General features: G+C 40.2%; 1 pseudogene; it reads left to right on the plus strand.

The window, feature by feature from the left end:
- The first annotated feature begins 11,955 nt into the window (after positions 1-11,955).
- On the plus strand, positions 11,956-12,526 carry LOC143664386 (CCAAT/enhancer-binding protein gamma-like; annotated as a pseudogene).
- Positions 12,527-16,541: the final 4,015 nt, after the last annotated feature.

Raw genomic sequence — 16,541 nt, forward strand, 5'->3', positions numbered from 1 at the left:
GGTACAATCAGAGACTTATAATATAGAATATTATAAGTCTTAGAGGGGACTTAGAGATACGTAGAAGCTAAGATGAGTGAACTGTTAGCCAATGAGGTTGAACTCCAGTGTAAGGGAAAAGATAGGAGTGAAGGTGGTTCTCTAGTGGGTCTATAAGTAATATTACCATATTGAAGGTGAGCAAGATGGAAAGGGGTTGTATAGACCTGTGTGTGTTACTGATTAACACTAGAAATATGAATTAGTTCTCACAAGAATTACTTCAAAGATATGATTCTTGTATAAAGAGTGTTTAAGTCCAGGGTACAGGGGAAAAATTGCCATTGCATGCTATGAGCTGTGTTCAAAAGGAAACCATCAGCACCACCACAGCAACAGCAGAGGTACATAATACAGGGAGGGACAAGAGTTAAGAGGAGGCTTAGATTTCCTATTTGGTGAGGATGTGTTTATTGGTTTTCTTTCTCTTGGGAACAATGATATTATCCAAAATTGAGAATGCTGATGGACTGTGGACTGTGGGCCCTCTACATGATGCATGATGAATGCAGGCGACTGAAGGATGCATTAACGGAGAAGTAGATTGGTGAACGATGGAGTATACTTATGAATGAAGGTTGCACTGCTTCAAAAAGGAACAAAGTCGTGAGGCATGCAACGATGTGAATGAACATGTGGGACATTTGGTGAGACAAAATAAGCCAGAAACAAAAGAACAAGAATAGTATGGTCACCTTTAGAAAATGTGTATAAGAAAACAGGGGCCTAAATTGTAAGCTTTTAGAGCAGACACGTTAAGTCCAGAGTGGTGATTATTATTTCTGGATTTTGAGAGGCTGTTTTATATATATAATCTGATATTTAGAGATAAGAACGAAGCTGAGCAGGTTGGGATTAAAGTAATTCAGAACGTAGGGATAAGGAAAATAGACACTCTTTGAGGCCAATGGAAGAAAGGTTTATTTGATCTGGAACTGAAATTTTTCTGTAGTGCATAATCTAATTCAATCTGTCTGTATACCTCATATGAACAACTGAAACACAGGGAGCACAGAATGAGAAAAAGGTCCTTTAATCCTGTATGAATTATTATAATGCCTGGATACATCCTAGAGTATATTAAGCAGATAATCAAAAAGTATTTGCAAATGCCCCTGAGGGATGGAGAAAAATACAGAACTATTAGACCTTACCATCAGGGAATCTCCTGATATTGTGTCAAACTTTAGGGACACTCAAATAAACAGGCCATTCCCTCGGTCAGGAGGCTTACTCTTGTGAAACTTATGTAAGTAATGGAGAAGCTTAGACTGGTACGCATGCCTAAGAGTTACTTCTGGAGGACCTCTGTTGTTGCTTAGATGTGGCCTCAGTCTAGATGTGGCCCAACTCTGCAAGTGAAATCATTGCCCTCCCCCTATGTGGGACATGACATCCAGTGGTGAAAGTCTCCCTGGCGACAGGGGGAGTGACTCCCAGGGATGAGTCCAGACCTGGCACCTTCCTGACCAAAACGGGGGAAAGAAGCATAACTAATAAAGTATTAGTGGCAGAGTGAGTTCAAATAGAGTAGAGAGGCTACTCTGGAGGTTGCTCTTACACAAGCTTCAGGTGGATCTTGCTACCTATCATAACCTGTCAACCCCCAACCAGGACAATTCCAGCCAATCCTAAAGAACACCTAGGGCAATTTATAAGATTCCACAAGGATTCCAGGCACTAGAGTAACTTGCCAGAATCCTACAACCTCCAGATTGGTTCCTGGTCCAGATAAGTACTGAAACCTAGCCCAGCTTCTCCAGAACATCAGATGGTTCCATCTCCCTACCCCATATTAGTGACAGGCCCTTCCAATATGAAAAATTTTAAATTGTCATTAAGCCCAAACACCCCCAAAGAGAGGGATGGAAAGATCAAAGGTGATGGAGTTATACTGAGAAGATAGGATTTAGAAATGAATATGAATGTTGAATCATTAAATTGATATCTTTTTTAGTCTCCAGTATTTTAGAGCAGCTAGAAGGAAAAACCTAAAATTGTGAAATTGTAACCCATGACAAAATCTGAAATATGTTCTACAACTAATTGTGGTGCTGTGCTTTGAAATTTATACTTTTTGGCTTTATATATATGTTATTTTCCACAAAAAAAAATAAGGAAAAAAGTCTATTGTAATGATAAAATAATATTTAAGCCCTCTACCCTCCTATATTTTGGAGCAGCTAGAAGGAAAAATGTGAGAGGATCATATGGTAGCCCATGACAAACTCTGGGATCTGTCCTGTAGCTACTTGTTGAAGAGTGCTTTGAAAACCATTGCTTTTTTATTTCTTTGTTTTGTATATATGTTATACTGAACAATAAAAAAAAGTTTAAAAAGAAATGATCAGACTTCAAGTAGAGATATGAATGAAGCTGACCTGTGTAGGACTAAGGTGGAGCAGACTAAAGGGCAAAGGATGATATTGAGTATATTTTAAACTTCAAAATCTGTGTGAGACCAAGTGAGAAGATATTTATTTGGTGTAAAATTTATGTTTTAAATAGTTCACTATCTAATCTAACTTGTATGGTCAGCTTATTCAAACACCATAATGGAACCTTAAATAGGAAGTGATTTCTTTTTTATTTGTACAAGTTGGTGTGATGCCCCGATACATCCCACAGTAATCTGGGCAGAAGATTAAAAAGCATTTGCAAAGTTTCCTTGAGGAACTGGGGGAACAGATGAAAAGATTAAACTTCTCCACCTGGAGAAGACCTGATATGCTTGCAATCATTAGGGACTACCAATTTGATGGGCAGGGACCTTGATCTTGGGGTTGCCCTTATGAAACTTATTTCTGCAAAGGAGAAGATAAACCTACTTATAATTATGGCTGAGTCACCCCCAGGGAGCCTCTTTTGTTGCTCAGATGTGGCCTCTCTCTCTAAGCCTACTCTGCAGGTGAACTCACTGCCCTTCCCACCTACATGGGACATGACTCCCAGGGGTGTAAGTCTCCCTGGCAATGTGGGATATGACTCCCAGGGATGAGCAGGACCCAAAATCATGGGATTGAGAAAGCCTTTTTGGCCAAAAGGGGGAAAAGAAAGGAAACAAAATAAAGTGTCATTGGCTGAGAGATTTCAAATGGAGTCAAGAAGTCCCCATTCTGGAGGTTATTCTTAGGAAGTATATACATACTTCTTTTCAGTTGTTGTTGTATTGAAGCAGCTAGATGGAAATACCTGAAACTGTTGAATTGCAACCCAATAGCCTTGATTCTTGAAGATGACTGAATAACTATAGAGTTTCTAAGGTGTGATTGTAAAAACCTTGTGACTGACACTCTTTATCCAGTGTATGCACAGATAAGTAAGAAAAAAGAGACGAAAATAAAGAAATAATAGAGGATAGGGGATATAGGATGTTTTGGTATTCTTTTTCACTTTTATTTTTACATTTGTTCTTATTTTTATTTTTTTCGGAGTAATGAAAATGTTCAAAAATTTATTGTGATGATGAATGCACAGCTATATGATAATATCATGAACCACTGATTGTACAATTTGGATAATTATATGGTATGTAAATCTATAATGTATCTCAATAAAATTTTACTTAAAATGGATCAAATATATTATTTTTTAAAAAATAGGTAATTGTTATCTTAGCTTATTCCCATGGCTTCACTTGTTATTGTGGCTGCCACCTTACATGAATGCAGCAGTTTATAACATTGCTATAACCAAATGTTACCCTTCTTTACAGCTTCCAGTCCATCTGTTTAGCTTATTTACACTCCTTTGATTTATAACATTATTGTAACCAAATGCTTACCTCTCTTTACAGCCCTACCCTATTCTTACCCCAGCTAGTTTATATCCATTTTGAAGGGCTTCTCGGCTGCTGTGTGTACATTCCTTGTCACTATCTCCACCTCCCTTTGTTTAATATCCGTAAAGACCCTAAGCTCTTTAGACTCAGGGAGACAGATTTGAGCTTTCCTTTTGCCCTGTCTCCTTACCTGACTGCCATGTAATAAATCTCTTTCCTTTCTTGGAAAAAAAAATGGCTCAAAGACCTAAATACAGTACTCTAAAACTTCTAGAAGAAAACATAGAGAAACCTAGTGGTAGGCGGTAGTTTCTTAGATTTTACACCTAAAGCACAAGCAACCAAAGGAAAAGAAAATAGATAAATGGGAATGCCTCAAAATCAAATACTTCAGCACCTCAAAGGACTTTATCAAAAGGGTGAAAAGATAGCCATCTTGTGGGAGAAAATATTTGGAAACCACATATCTGATAAGGATTTTTTATCCAGTATATATAAAGAAACCCTCCAACTCACCAATAAAAAGACAACCCAATTAAAAATGGGCCAAAAACTTGAACAGACTTTTCTCCAAAGAGGAAGTACAGATGGCTAAGAGACACATGAAAAGATGCTCAGCTTCACTGGCTACTATGGAAATTTAAATCAAAACCACAATGAGATATCACCCATACCTACTAGAATGGCCACTATTAAACAAACTGGAGAGTTTGCAGAGAAGTTGGAGCACTTATTCGCTGCTGGTGGGAATGTAAATGTACAGCTGTTGTGGAGGACAGTTTGGTGGTTCTTCAGGAAACTAAGCATAGTTGCCTTACAACCTGGCAATCCCACTACTCAGGATATCCCTAGAAGATCCGAAAGCAGGAACACAAACAGACATTTGCACACAGATACTCATGGTGGCATATTCACAATCACTGAAAGATGGAAACAACCCAAGTGTCCTTCCACAGATGAATGCATTATATTTATACATAATGGAAGATTATCCGGCAGTAAGAAGGAATGCAGTCCTGAAGCATGCGACAATATGGATGAACCTTGAAGACACTGTTAGGTGAAATAAATCAGACAGAAAAGGACAAATGTTGTATGATTTCACTGGTATGAACTAATTATAATACATAAACTCATAGACATAAAATACAGTTTACAGGCTCCCAGGAAATAGAATGAGGCTAAAGAATGAGGAGTGGTTGCTTAAGACATGCAGAACTTTGAAGTGGGGTGAACTTAAATGTTTGAAAATGGACATAGGTGATGGCAGCACGTGCTAGTGAGAATAATTAACAGCGCTGGATGGTGTATGGATGTGGTGGAAATGGGGAATTTAGAGCCACGGAGGTTAAAACGTGGTAATGTATAACAGTGAATCTTACTGTGGACAATGTCCACGATGAACTGTACAAATATTAAAAAGTTCCTTCATGAACTAGAGCAGATGTAAACACTATTATAAGGAGTTAATAACAGAAGGATTTATGACTGCTAAATCATTATACTGATATTTCTTTTAGATTCCAGGGTCTTGGAGCAGCTAATAGTAAAAACCTAAAATTGTGGAATTGCAACCTATACCAAACTCTGAAATCTTTTCTACAACTAATTGTTATAGTGCGCTTTGAAATTTATTGCTTTTTTGTATATATGTTGTTTTTCACAAAAAAGAAAGGAAAACATTGATTGTGATGATAAATGCACGGCTATATTGTGAACTACTGATTTTACACCTTGGATGATTAAATAGTGTGTGGATATATAATATATATCAATAAAATCGCATTTAAAAGTTAAAAAATAATAGAAGGGCTTATGGGGAAAAATGTACCCATTGCAAACTATGTACTAGAGTTAACAGTAATATTTTAATGTGCTATCATCAACATATGGGTCAAAAATGTGGGGAAATAAGGAGTATGGGAGGATTAGGGTTTTCTTTTTTATTTTTATTTCTTTTTGGGGGTAATGAAAATATTCTAAATTTGATCATGGGGCTCTATGCATAGCCATGTGATGATACCGTGAACCAGTGACTGAATACTTCACATGGTGTTCTAGTTTGAAAGCTGCTGGAATGTGATACACCAGAAGCAGAATGGCTTTAAAAGGGGGAATATATTACATTGCAGGTTTACAGTTCTAAGGCTGTGAAAATGTCCAAATTAAAGCGAGTCTATAGAAATGTCCAATCTAAGGCATCTAGGGAGAGATACCTTGGTTCAAGAAGGCCAATGACATTCAGGGTTTCTCTCTCAACTGGAAAGACACCTGGTGAACATGGCGATGTCTGCTAGCTTTCTCTTTGGCTTCCTGTTCCATGAAGCTACCCCAGGGGTGTTTTCCTTCTTCATCTCCAGAAGTCTCTGACTGCTGGGCTCTAATGTTTTTTCCAAAATGTCTCCCTCTTAACGGTCTCCAGTAAGTAACCCCACCTTGAATGGATGGAGACACATCTCCACGGTAACCATCTAACCAAAAGTTACCACCCACAATTGGGTGGGTCACATCTCCATGGATAATCAAAAAGCTCCCACCCAGCAATACTGAATGAGGATTAAATGACATGGCTTTCCTGGGGTCCACCACAGATCCAAACTGGCACAGACGGTTCTACACTGTGTGACTATATCTCAATAAAATTGCATTTAAAAAGATGTGTCAACCTTGAACATCACCACCATCATAGGTGACACCATAGACTCACGGGGGCGGGGCTAATTACACTGGGCCAGCCTAACCTTCTCCAGCAAAGCCTTGGAGAAAGAAGCCACGAGAAAGGTGTACAGTGCCCGAAAGAATACAACCTTCCACCCATGGGGTTGGGGGATCCCTATGACCAATTTTATGGAAAGAGTTTATCTGTCTAACTCCTACCACTGTGATACTATTAAAACCTGCCTCCCTGTCTTGAGAACAAAATCCTACATGCCAGATCATGAATCAGTTAATACTGACTATCTGAGCTTATACATCTCCTGAACAATAGCACTACCCTAACTAGCAGTGCCCCTCACTGCTGGCTGGGTCTGATGCCCCTGGTGTCTACTGGATTTCCCCTAATGGCACAAACATGCAGCTGTGGCTGCTGCCTGGGTGAATAAGGAGATGCACCCCTGCCTTCCCCTGCACTCTAGGGTATCAGACACAATTCTAGGGCCTTTAAGCCAGCCTCTTTGGAGAGGGAGGTGCAGCAATACTGTGCCCTCTCAGAGGGATTATCTGAGTGCTATTTTTGTTCCCCAGGAGGTGATGCTCACAACAGAAACCACCTGAAAGTCTGTAACCATGGCCCTGATACCATACACAGCAGCTCCGCACTAAATGGAAAAGCTGCAGCTTTGTGCAAGGTGGTGTCACAAAGTCGCACAGCTCTCACTGGAGCCAAGGGGGAACATAGCCCTTTAAAAACTGAGTGCTGTGTCTACATTTCAGATTTTTTTTAACACTGGTGGAGGAAGTCCTTAGCTCACTTTCAAAATTTTGGGGGAAAAAAGTGTGGTGGTCTCAAGCAAAGGCTTGGTTCCCTGGATGGGTAGAGGGTGGGAAAACACTGTTGATTAGGTTTTGAGGTGTCGTAGCATTGGCAGTTATTCAATGAACTTATACACATTATAGGGGCAGGTTCTGTCTCCAAGACTCCTTAAAAATGGGAAAAACAGTATTGCTGTTCCCTCACCCTGCCCAGGGCCTAAGACCCCTTATGGAAGAGAAGACGTGTGAGATTATACAGGCCGGTCAGGGGGGTGGACCATGTACAGACAGCATCTCCCATCTGGCCTTACACTGACTTTGCCCTGACCCACTCCTCAGCCACCCCTCCCTGGAACTCCCTGGAAGTACACTGAGCTTTGGTTGCTATAACCACGAATGCTACACACTCCGAGCACATCTTGTTTTGAAAAAAGAGCCCAAGCCAAGATTTTCCCAAAACTTGCACACAAGCCCCTAGCATTAGCCCCTTCTGTTTCCTCAACCTCATATAATCTGTGGAGTGGTTACCACAGATGCAGACATACTCAAATGAGCTTCTTGCCATCTTGCTGTCTGTCATGTGGTACCTGCAGCTCTTTATCCATAGGTGGATAATAAATGCTTAAGGACGGATCACATGCCTCTTTATTCAGAATCTCCACTGGCCCTGTTGCAGGGCAGTTTGGGGTAATCCTGGCTGGGTCTTTCCTTATGTCTTTTTTTAGGGTGAGTCCTCCTGCCGGATCAATGGGACACACCACTCATGGCCCTGCTTGCCCACGTGAGTGCTCTTGTCGGTTCTTCTGCACACTTTCTTGGTGGTGCATCCCATCTGTGATGGTTAGGTTCTGGTGTCAACTTGGCCAAATGATTATACCTAGTTGTCTGGTCAGGCAAACACTGGCCTGACCATTGCTGCAAGGATATCTCATGGCTGGTTGATAAACTGGAAGCTTGGTGTATTCAATCATCAATCAGTTGATTGCATCCATGGCTGATTACATCTGTGATCAACTAAGGCATATTTCCCACAATGAGATAATCCAATCAGTTAAAGGCTTTTAAGGCAGAAGAGAGACTCTCACTGCCCCAAAGATTTTGGACTCTTCCATTCTCAAGGTTGTGTGAAACACCTTTATAACTCTCATATTTACAGATCTCTCCCGTTGGTTCTGTTTCTCTAGAGAACCCTAACACACCATCTATGCCCATGACTCCTCAAAACAGGCCTCCAAACCTCTTCTGTTGCTCAGATGTGGCGTCTCTCTCTCAGCCAACATGGCAAACAAACTCACCACCCTCCCCCTCTCTTTGTGCGACATGACTCCCTGGGGTGTAAACCTCCCTGGCAACATGGGACAGAAATCCTAGAATGAACTGGAACTCAGCATCAAGGGATTGAGGAAATCTTCTCGACCAAAAGGGGGAAGAGGAAAATGAGGCAAAATAAGGTGGCAGTGGCTGAGAGATTTCAAACAGAGTCGAGAGGCTATCCTGGAGATTATTCTTACACATTTTATAGATATCCCTGTTTTACTTTAAGGTGTATTAGAGAGGCTGGAGGGAAGTTCCTGAAACTACAGAGCTGTGTTCCAGTAGCCATGTTTCTTGAAGATGAATGCATAATGATATAGTTTTCACAATGTGACTGTGTGATTGTGAAAACCTTGTGTTTGATGCCCCTTTTATCTATGATATTGACAGATGAGTAGAAAATATGGATTAAAAATAAATAAATAATAAGGGAAATGCATGTTAAAATAGATTGAGTAGATAGATATACTAGTGAACAATGAATGGGAGTGGTAAGGGGTATAGGAAAAAAATAGGGAAAAAAGGTTAAAATCTATTGAGTAGATGGAAATACTAGTGGTCAATGAGAGGGAGGGTTAAGGGGTATGGTATTTGTGGGTTTTTTCTTTTTATTTCTTTTTCTGGAGTGATGCAAATGTTCTAAAAAATGATCATGGTGATGAATATATTGCTATGTGATGATGTTGTGATTGTACACCATACACGGAATGTTTGTATGGTAGGAATTTTCATGTTTGTATGCTATTTTGGTTTGATAATACAAAATAGTTTAAAAAAAAAACGCCTCCACCCAAACTTTCCCTCCAACTTGAGCTTTATGTCCAGCTGCTCTTGACCCCTGCTTAGACGCTGCTGTGTGTAGCCTCTTCTGCATGCTTCTCACAGCCAGCCACCAAACACACCCAGGTCATTTCATTCCTGGATGCAATGCACCAACTAAATTATAAGCACCAATTGCTTGTGGGGAAGGGAGGAGCATTCGTTAATCATGGTGGGTGGGCGCTGCAACATGCACACAAACTCCACCCTTTAGAAGCCTTTGAGGGTGTGCAACTGAGAAATCAGGATTTGAGGGACAATTTTGATTACTGAATCATCATATATTCCTTTCTGCTCTCTAGTATATTGGAGTAGACAAAGGGAAATACCTGAAATCTCTACATTGTGTTCCAGCTGTCTTGATCTCTGATGGTGATTGTATAAACCTTATCTTCTGCCTCTGTGATCATAAAAACCTTGTGACTTTTATGCATCAGAGACAGCAGAGAGTCCAGGTGCTGCCTCAATGCTTGGAGAGGGTGGAACCAGGAACAAGGTGACCTTCCCAGTGCTTGGATATGTGAAAACCCTCACCCCAGTGTTTGGGTAGAGAAGGACCACTGTGTAAAGTCATAAAGGGTGGGACTGCCACTTTCTCAAGCCCCAAGGAGAAAATCCATCCTGTAGATTTATACTCTAATGGAGTACACCCTACGGATTTTCAGAATTGTTTAGATCTGGTGACCCCTGTGTTCCTTTCAGTTTTTCCCTATGGAAATGGAAAAGTTTATCCTATGACTGTCCCTCTTTGTATATTGGCAGCTGAGTTTCATAAGTCAAAAGCCAGTGGAGAATTTAGCCTTAGGTCAAACCATGCTTGTAACTGATTTTGATGAGATTTTGTACTGTTTTTTACTTTGTATTGTATTTACACTGTTACAGAACTGGTTTAAGGCTTTTGTGACATTGTGATGGAATAAATGTATTTTGTATATGAAAACAAAAACAAAAACAACAAAAAACAACCTTGTGACTAACCATTTGTACACAGTTAATGCAATTTTCCAACTTTAGAGTCTTGTAATCACTAATGACAGCCCCTAATGTTTATTAAGGAAGGGTCTTGTTAAGGAACATATTAAGGAACTAGCCCATCCCCAAGCCCTAAGTAATCTTGATAATTGAGACCGGCTCTAACCAAAATGGGGCCGCCTGACATGCGCAGTAGCTTAGACTTTGACCGACAAGTCTGCTAGACCTCATTATAATATTAAAAATCATGCCCATCATTATATCAAGGCGGCTGTTTTCTTACACTCTGTGACTAAGCATGCAATCAATCTGCGCATACTCAATAATTAGATCACCTCTACTTACATCAGCTGGGGCCACTGTACTCACTATCCTGAGCACTGCCCATCTTTTTCACTAATAAAACTATCAGAATTACTGCAATTTGGAGAGACAGATCTTGGGTGGCTAAGCCACCTGCTCTCCTATTACGCACCTAGTAATAAACTCTCCCTTTGAAACCCCAGTGTCTCAGGAATTGGTTATTGAGCACATCGGGCAAAAGAATCCATGGCCTTTGTCTGGTAACATGTGGGGGTCTGAGATGTGTGCAAATTACAGTGCCGAGGAAAAAACCTAAGATGCAAGCCAGTACCCACACATTTGTCCCACTGCTTAAACGAGGAAAACTGAAAATCATCCCACAAGGCTTAGCTACAAGAATTATATCAAAATATTATTTTATAATAGCAAAATAAAGAAAAAATCCACAAAAGACAAAAATTGGAATGTCCACCATCAGTGGCCCAGCTGAGCGCGCGATATCCACATACCAGACGGGTGAGACGTCACGGAAAAGTAGTCATGATGATGACATAGGAAAGTCATCATACCTCATGATGTGAGAGACAAACGATGTAAGACATGAAGTTGCAAAATATTATACACAGTATGATCTCAACTTTGCAAAGAAAAAGTGCACAGAAAAGCCTGGAAGAAAACGCACCCAAATATAAATTTTTTTGGGTGCAAACTCTAGCACTGGCTAGAATGGAGCTCCGAGAGACAGAAAGCAATGACCTAGCTGGAGGAAAGAGGAAGAGATGTTGGGGAAGGACTCTCTCGGGTTGCCCTGAAGGCGAAACCCGGGGGCCGAGGTCATCTAGCAAGAGCCATGGAGCTCACCAGGCCCCAGCTCAGTAGCTACCCATGCACACCATCTCTTGCACAAGCGCCACCTTCCTATAAATTTATTTATGACAGAGCAGTTCCTACCCTTCTGTCCTCATTCTAGACCTATTTCTAATGGGAAATAAGAAAATAACTTTCGAGCGAGGCCTGGGGGCAACACTTCTGGAGCTCTCGCAATGACCCAGGGGCGCGGTCCAGGCTGGGAGGGGAAGCGGGTGGCGCGGTGACTGGGCGCGCAGAGGCTGCGGGTTTCCCTGCGCGCAGGCTGCGAGACCTGGGTCGCCGGGCGGCGGGGCTGGGGGCGCAGGAGAGCGTCAAGACTGTGCGAGGCTTTCTGATCTTGGAGAGTGGCCCATCCCTAGGAAATTAAACAGCCCACGGTCCACGTGAAGATTTCTTGGCAATTTAGAGTGGAAACCACTGATCACCTTGCTCTCGTTTCTGCCTGTTCTGTGATGGCAAGGGAGAATGCCTAAATGAGCAAAATATCACAGCACCCCAGTGCGCCGGGAGTGAACGTAGTTAGTTACCCAGTCTCAGGCACATGGCAGTGCTTACAGCAGGTTCCTCAGCTGGTGCCCTCTGGTGCCCGCTGGTCCTGCGGAGGAGGCAAAGCTGCACCTCCCAGCAAGCAAAGCAAAATAAGAGTTCACCTGGGAATTTAAACAGCGACGTATCCTCGACGCAGAGAGAGGAATAGCATGTCTATGAAAAAGAGCCGGCTGAAAGACAAGCAGAAAGCGCAGGAATTGCTAGAGAGAGTAAAACAGCTGGAAGATGAGAATGAACCGTGGGAAGCAAAGATTAAGTTGCTGACTTAAGTTGGTTGAGCATGCACACAACCTTGCAGACAAGGTGCAACCCATGGGCACTGAAAATAACACAACAAATTCTGATAATGTAGGAATGCCAAACGTCACAACTTGTGGCTTGAACATTAAAGATGTGACCTCTTAACACCACTCATGTGAATGGCTCAACATTGTCTTGTTCCATTATTCAAAGATCATTGAAAATTGTTTTCTAGACTCAGCACTGAAGAGCTGATTTTCTAAAAATGTTAGCCATATAATTCAAATAGATGATTTTAAATGATATGGATTTTTTTTGTAAGGATCATAAAACATTTTTTAAGGCGTATAGTAAAAAAAAAAAAAAAAAAAACCTGACCTTGATGTTCTTGATAAAGATTAACTTCCCAAGACACGTTTTTTCAGGTGGACGAAAGGAACGGGGAGCTGGCAGGTTGTGCAGAAGGCTCCGGTTTTTAATGGATATAGTTAGTTGGATTAATAAAAGTTTAATGCCATCTTTACCAATATATTTATGATTTCTTCTTAAACTATGTATTTAAAAAAATCCTTAGGATGATAGAAACCAATCCCTTTGTAATTTGGAATGGTTTTATACATAACATAACCCCTATTTTAGCATAGTGAGTACTATTTCCCCCAGCAATTACAAGCTGATTTTTAATAGTGATGCCGACTTAGGTAAAAAGGTTCCATTGCATTTTAAAGGCAGATGCAGCCAGTTCACTTAAAGATAGAAATAATATTTAGGAGGCAAATAGATTTCGGGTTTTTTTTTTTTTTTTGTCTTTATAAAAGTATAGCTTGTTAGAATTATACTTTTGGGGTAACTTTGAGTTATTGGATTGGTATTTTTGTTTCTGAAAATATCTCAGTAGTTTAGATAAACTCATGAGCCAAAATTTTAGTTTCTGCAGATGTCAATAAAGCGTTTTTTCGATACCATTTTGCAGACAAGACAGTAAACAAAATGTCTTAATAATTTAACCAGACAAGCTACTGATTAGGATTTGGAATATCAATTCAGGTAGTTTCTACTGTATTCAAAATAACTATCATGTACATCTCCCTGGCATCATGGGACAAAAATCCTGGGATGAGCTGGGACCTGGCATCATGGGATTGAGAAAGCTTTCTTGACCAAAAGGGGGAAGAGAGAAATGCAACACAAAGTTTTAGTGGCTGAGATTTCAGTCGAGAGGTTATCCTGGAGGCTATTCTTGTACATTATATAGATATCCCTTTTTAGTTTACTGTGTATTGGAGTGGCTGGGTAGAAATACCTGAAACTGTTGAGCTGTGTGCTAGTAGCCTTGATTCTTGAAAATGATTGTACAGTGTGACTGTGTGATTGTGAAAACATTGTGTCTGGTGCTCCTTTTATCCAGGTATGGGTAGATGAGTAAAAATTAAGGATAAAAAAATAAATGGGATGGTACGATGGTGGCTCAGTGGCAGCATTCTTGCCTGCCCTGCCAGAGACCCAGGCTTGTTTTCCAGTGCTTGCCCATGTAAAAAGTAAATAAATAAATAAGTGATGGAGAGAATAAAGGGTAAAAAACCGGGGAGACTGAAATACTAGTGGTCAATGAGAGGGAGAGGTAAGGGTATGGGAGGTATGAGTTTTTCTTTTTTTTTATTTCTTTTTCTGGAGTGATACAAATGTTCTAAAAATGATCACGGTAATGAATACACAACTATGGGATGATAAATTGTGAGCCATTGATTATACACCATGTATGGACTGTATGTGTGTGAAGATTTCTCAATAAAATATTAAAACAAAAAAATAACTGTCGTGGGGCCATGATTTCTAAAGGTAAACATTTGTTTGTAAAGGATGATTTTGGTATTTGATCTTAACCAACTGATGATTAGAAAAATGTATCATTTACTCCATGCCATCTCCCAAAATGCTTGTTAAAAAAAAAAACCTTGGAAGTGTAAGGTTTAAAACCTTTATTTCACCTAACTACATCATTTTGTTTTGGTTTTGCGGTAAAAGAAAAAGAAAGAAGTGACCCAGGGGCCCCTTCAGAGCCACAAATTATCCACCCTCACTGCTTTTACTTCAGCAGAGCTTTCTCAAGCACCAACATCTAAGAAAAAATAAAGTGCATCTCATCCAGTTTTACTGCTTTCTACCACGGGGTTGCACAATCACCCACCAGGTTGGCTCTGCCCAGCCTAGACAACACTGCTTCTTTGGGAAGATGTCTTGAAGAATTCCACACAATTAGTAATTATTCCTTAACAAAATTTAGAACTGAAGGTGTGTGTAACTTGGGAATCTTGTTTTACCCTGCACAACCTCTTTTAGAGTTGAAGGGAGAACTTTTTTTTACTGATAGCATAAAAATTTGCACATAGACCATAAAATTCACCATTTTCAAGTGTACAACATGGTGGGTTTTAGTATATTCACAAGGTTGTGTGACCATCATCACTATTTAATTCCAGTGCATTTTCACCACCCCAGAAACTTCATACCCATTAACAGGCATTCCATGTAACTAACTCTCTCCTCCAACTCTCGGCAACCACAAATCTGCTTTCTGTCTCTACACATTTTCCTATTCCGAACTTATGATTTAAATGGAATCTTACAATGTGAGGTCTTTTGGCTCCTTTCACTAAGCATAATGTTTTCAAGATTATCCATGTTGTAACATGAATCACTACTTCATCCTTTTTTATGGTTAAATTATAAACCATTGTGTGGATATATCGTATTTAGCCATTTATCAGTTGATGGACACTTGGGTTGCTTTCACTTTTTGGCTATCATGAATGCTGCTATGAACATCTGTGTACATGCTTTTGTGTGGACGTATGTTCCAATCCTCTTGGGTACATATGTAGGAGTGGAATTGCTGACTCATATGGTAACTATGTTTCAAGTTTTTGAGGAACCACCAGACTTTCCCACAGTGGCTGCACCATTTTACATTTCCAAACTGGAATGTATGAGGATTCCAGTTTCTCCACATCCTCACCAACACTTATTTTCCTTTTTTTGCTAATAGCCATTGCAGTGGGTGTGAAGCATTATCTCACTATGGTTTCGATTTGCATTCCCTAATGACTAATAATGTTGAGCATCTTATCATGTACTTCTTGACCATTTGTATATCTTCTTTGGCAAAATACGTATCTGAGCCCTTTGTTCATTTTTTATTGGGTTGTCTTTTTACTGTTCAATCATAAGGGTTCTTTATGTATCCTGGACATTAAACACTTATAGACATATAATTTGCAAATATTTCTCCCACTCTGTGTCTTCACTTTGATAGTGTCCTTTGAACCACAAAAGCCTTCAATTTTATTGAAGTTCAATTTATCTATTTCAATTCATATCTAAGGAAGCATTGCCTAACCCAAGGTAACAAAAATTTACAACTATGTTTTCTTCTAAGAGTTTTATAGTTTTAGCTCTTATAATTAAGTCTTTGATCCATTTTTAGTTAATTTTTGTTTATGGTGCAACATAAGGGTCCAACCTCAATCTTTTTTTGCAAATGGATATCCAGTTGTCCCAGTACCATTTGTTAAAGAGATTTATTCTTTCCCCTCATTGAATTGCCTTGGCACCCTTGTGAGAAATCAATTGGCCACAGATGCAAGGGTTTATTTCTGGTCCATCCTTCTGCCAGTACTATACTGTTTTGATTATTGTAGTTTTCGTAGTAAGTTTTAAAACAGGGAAGTGGGAATCCTTCAACTTTGTTCTTTTTCAAGTGTTTAAGCTATCCTGGGTTCTTCATATTTTGATATGAATTTTAGGATCAGCTTATCAATTTCTACCAAAAAAATTCTGACCGGGACTGCACTGAATCTGTACATCAATTCAGGGAATATTTCCATTTTAACAATGAGTCTCCCAATTCATAAGCATGATGTATTTCCAACTATTTAGTCATTCTGTAATGTTTTTCAATGATGTTTTTAGTTTTCAGTGTATAAGGCTAGCCCCTCTTGGCTTTCCCCACCCCTACCTGTTTCTGAGGGTGGGAGGGGCAGGGTGAGGTGAGGAGGTCCCCAGAGCTGCTGGTCCTTCCGCAACCCCAGCCCTATTCTACGGGCATGTGGGAACAGACACTGAGAGCCACCTCGTTCATCTATTGGGCTGGGGCTGGCACAGCACATGGTGGCTGCAATCT

This window comes from Tamandua tetradactyla, chromosome 20 (genome assembly GCF_023851605.1).
Source record: "Tamandua tetradactyla isolate mTamTet1 chromosome 20, mTamTet1.pri, whole genome shotgun sequence".
NCBI classification, from domain to species: domain Eukaryota; kingdom Metazoa; phylum Chordata; class Mammalia; order Pilosa; family Myrmecophagidae; genus Tamandua; species Tamandua tetradactyla.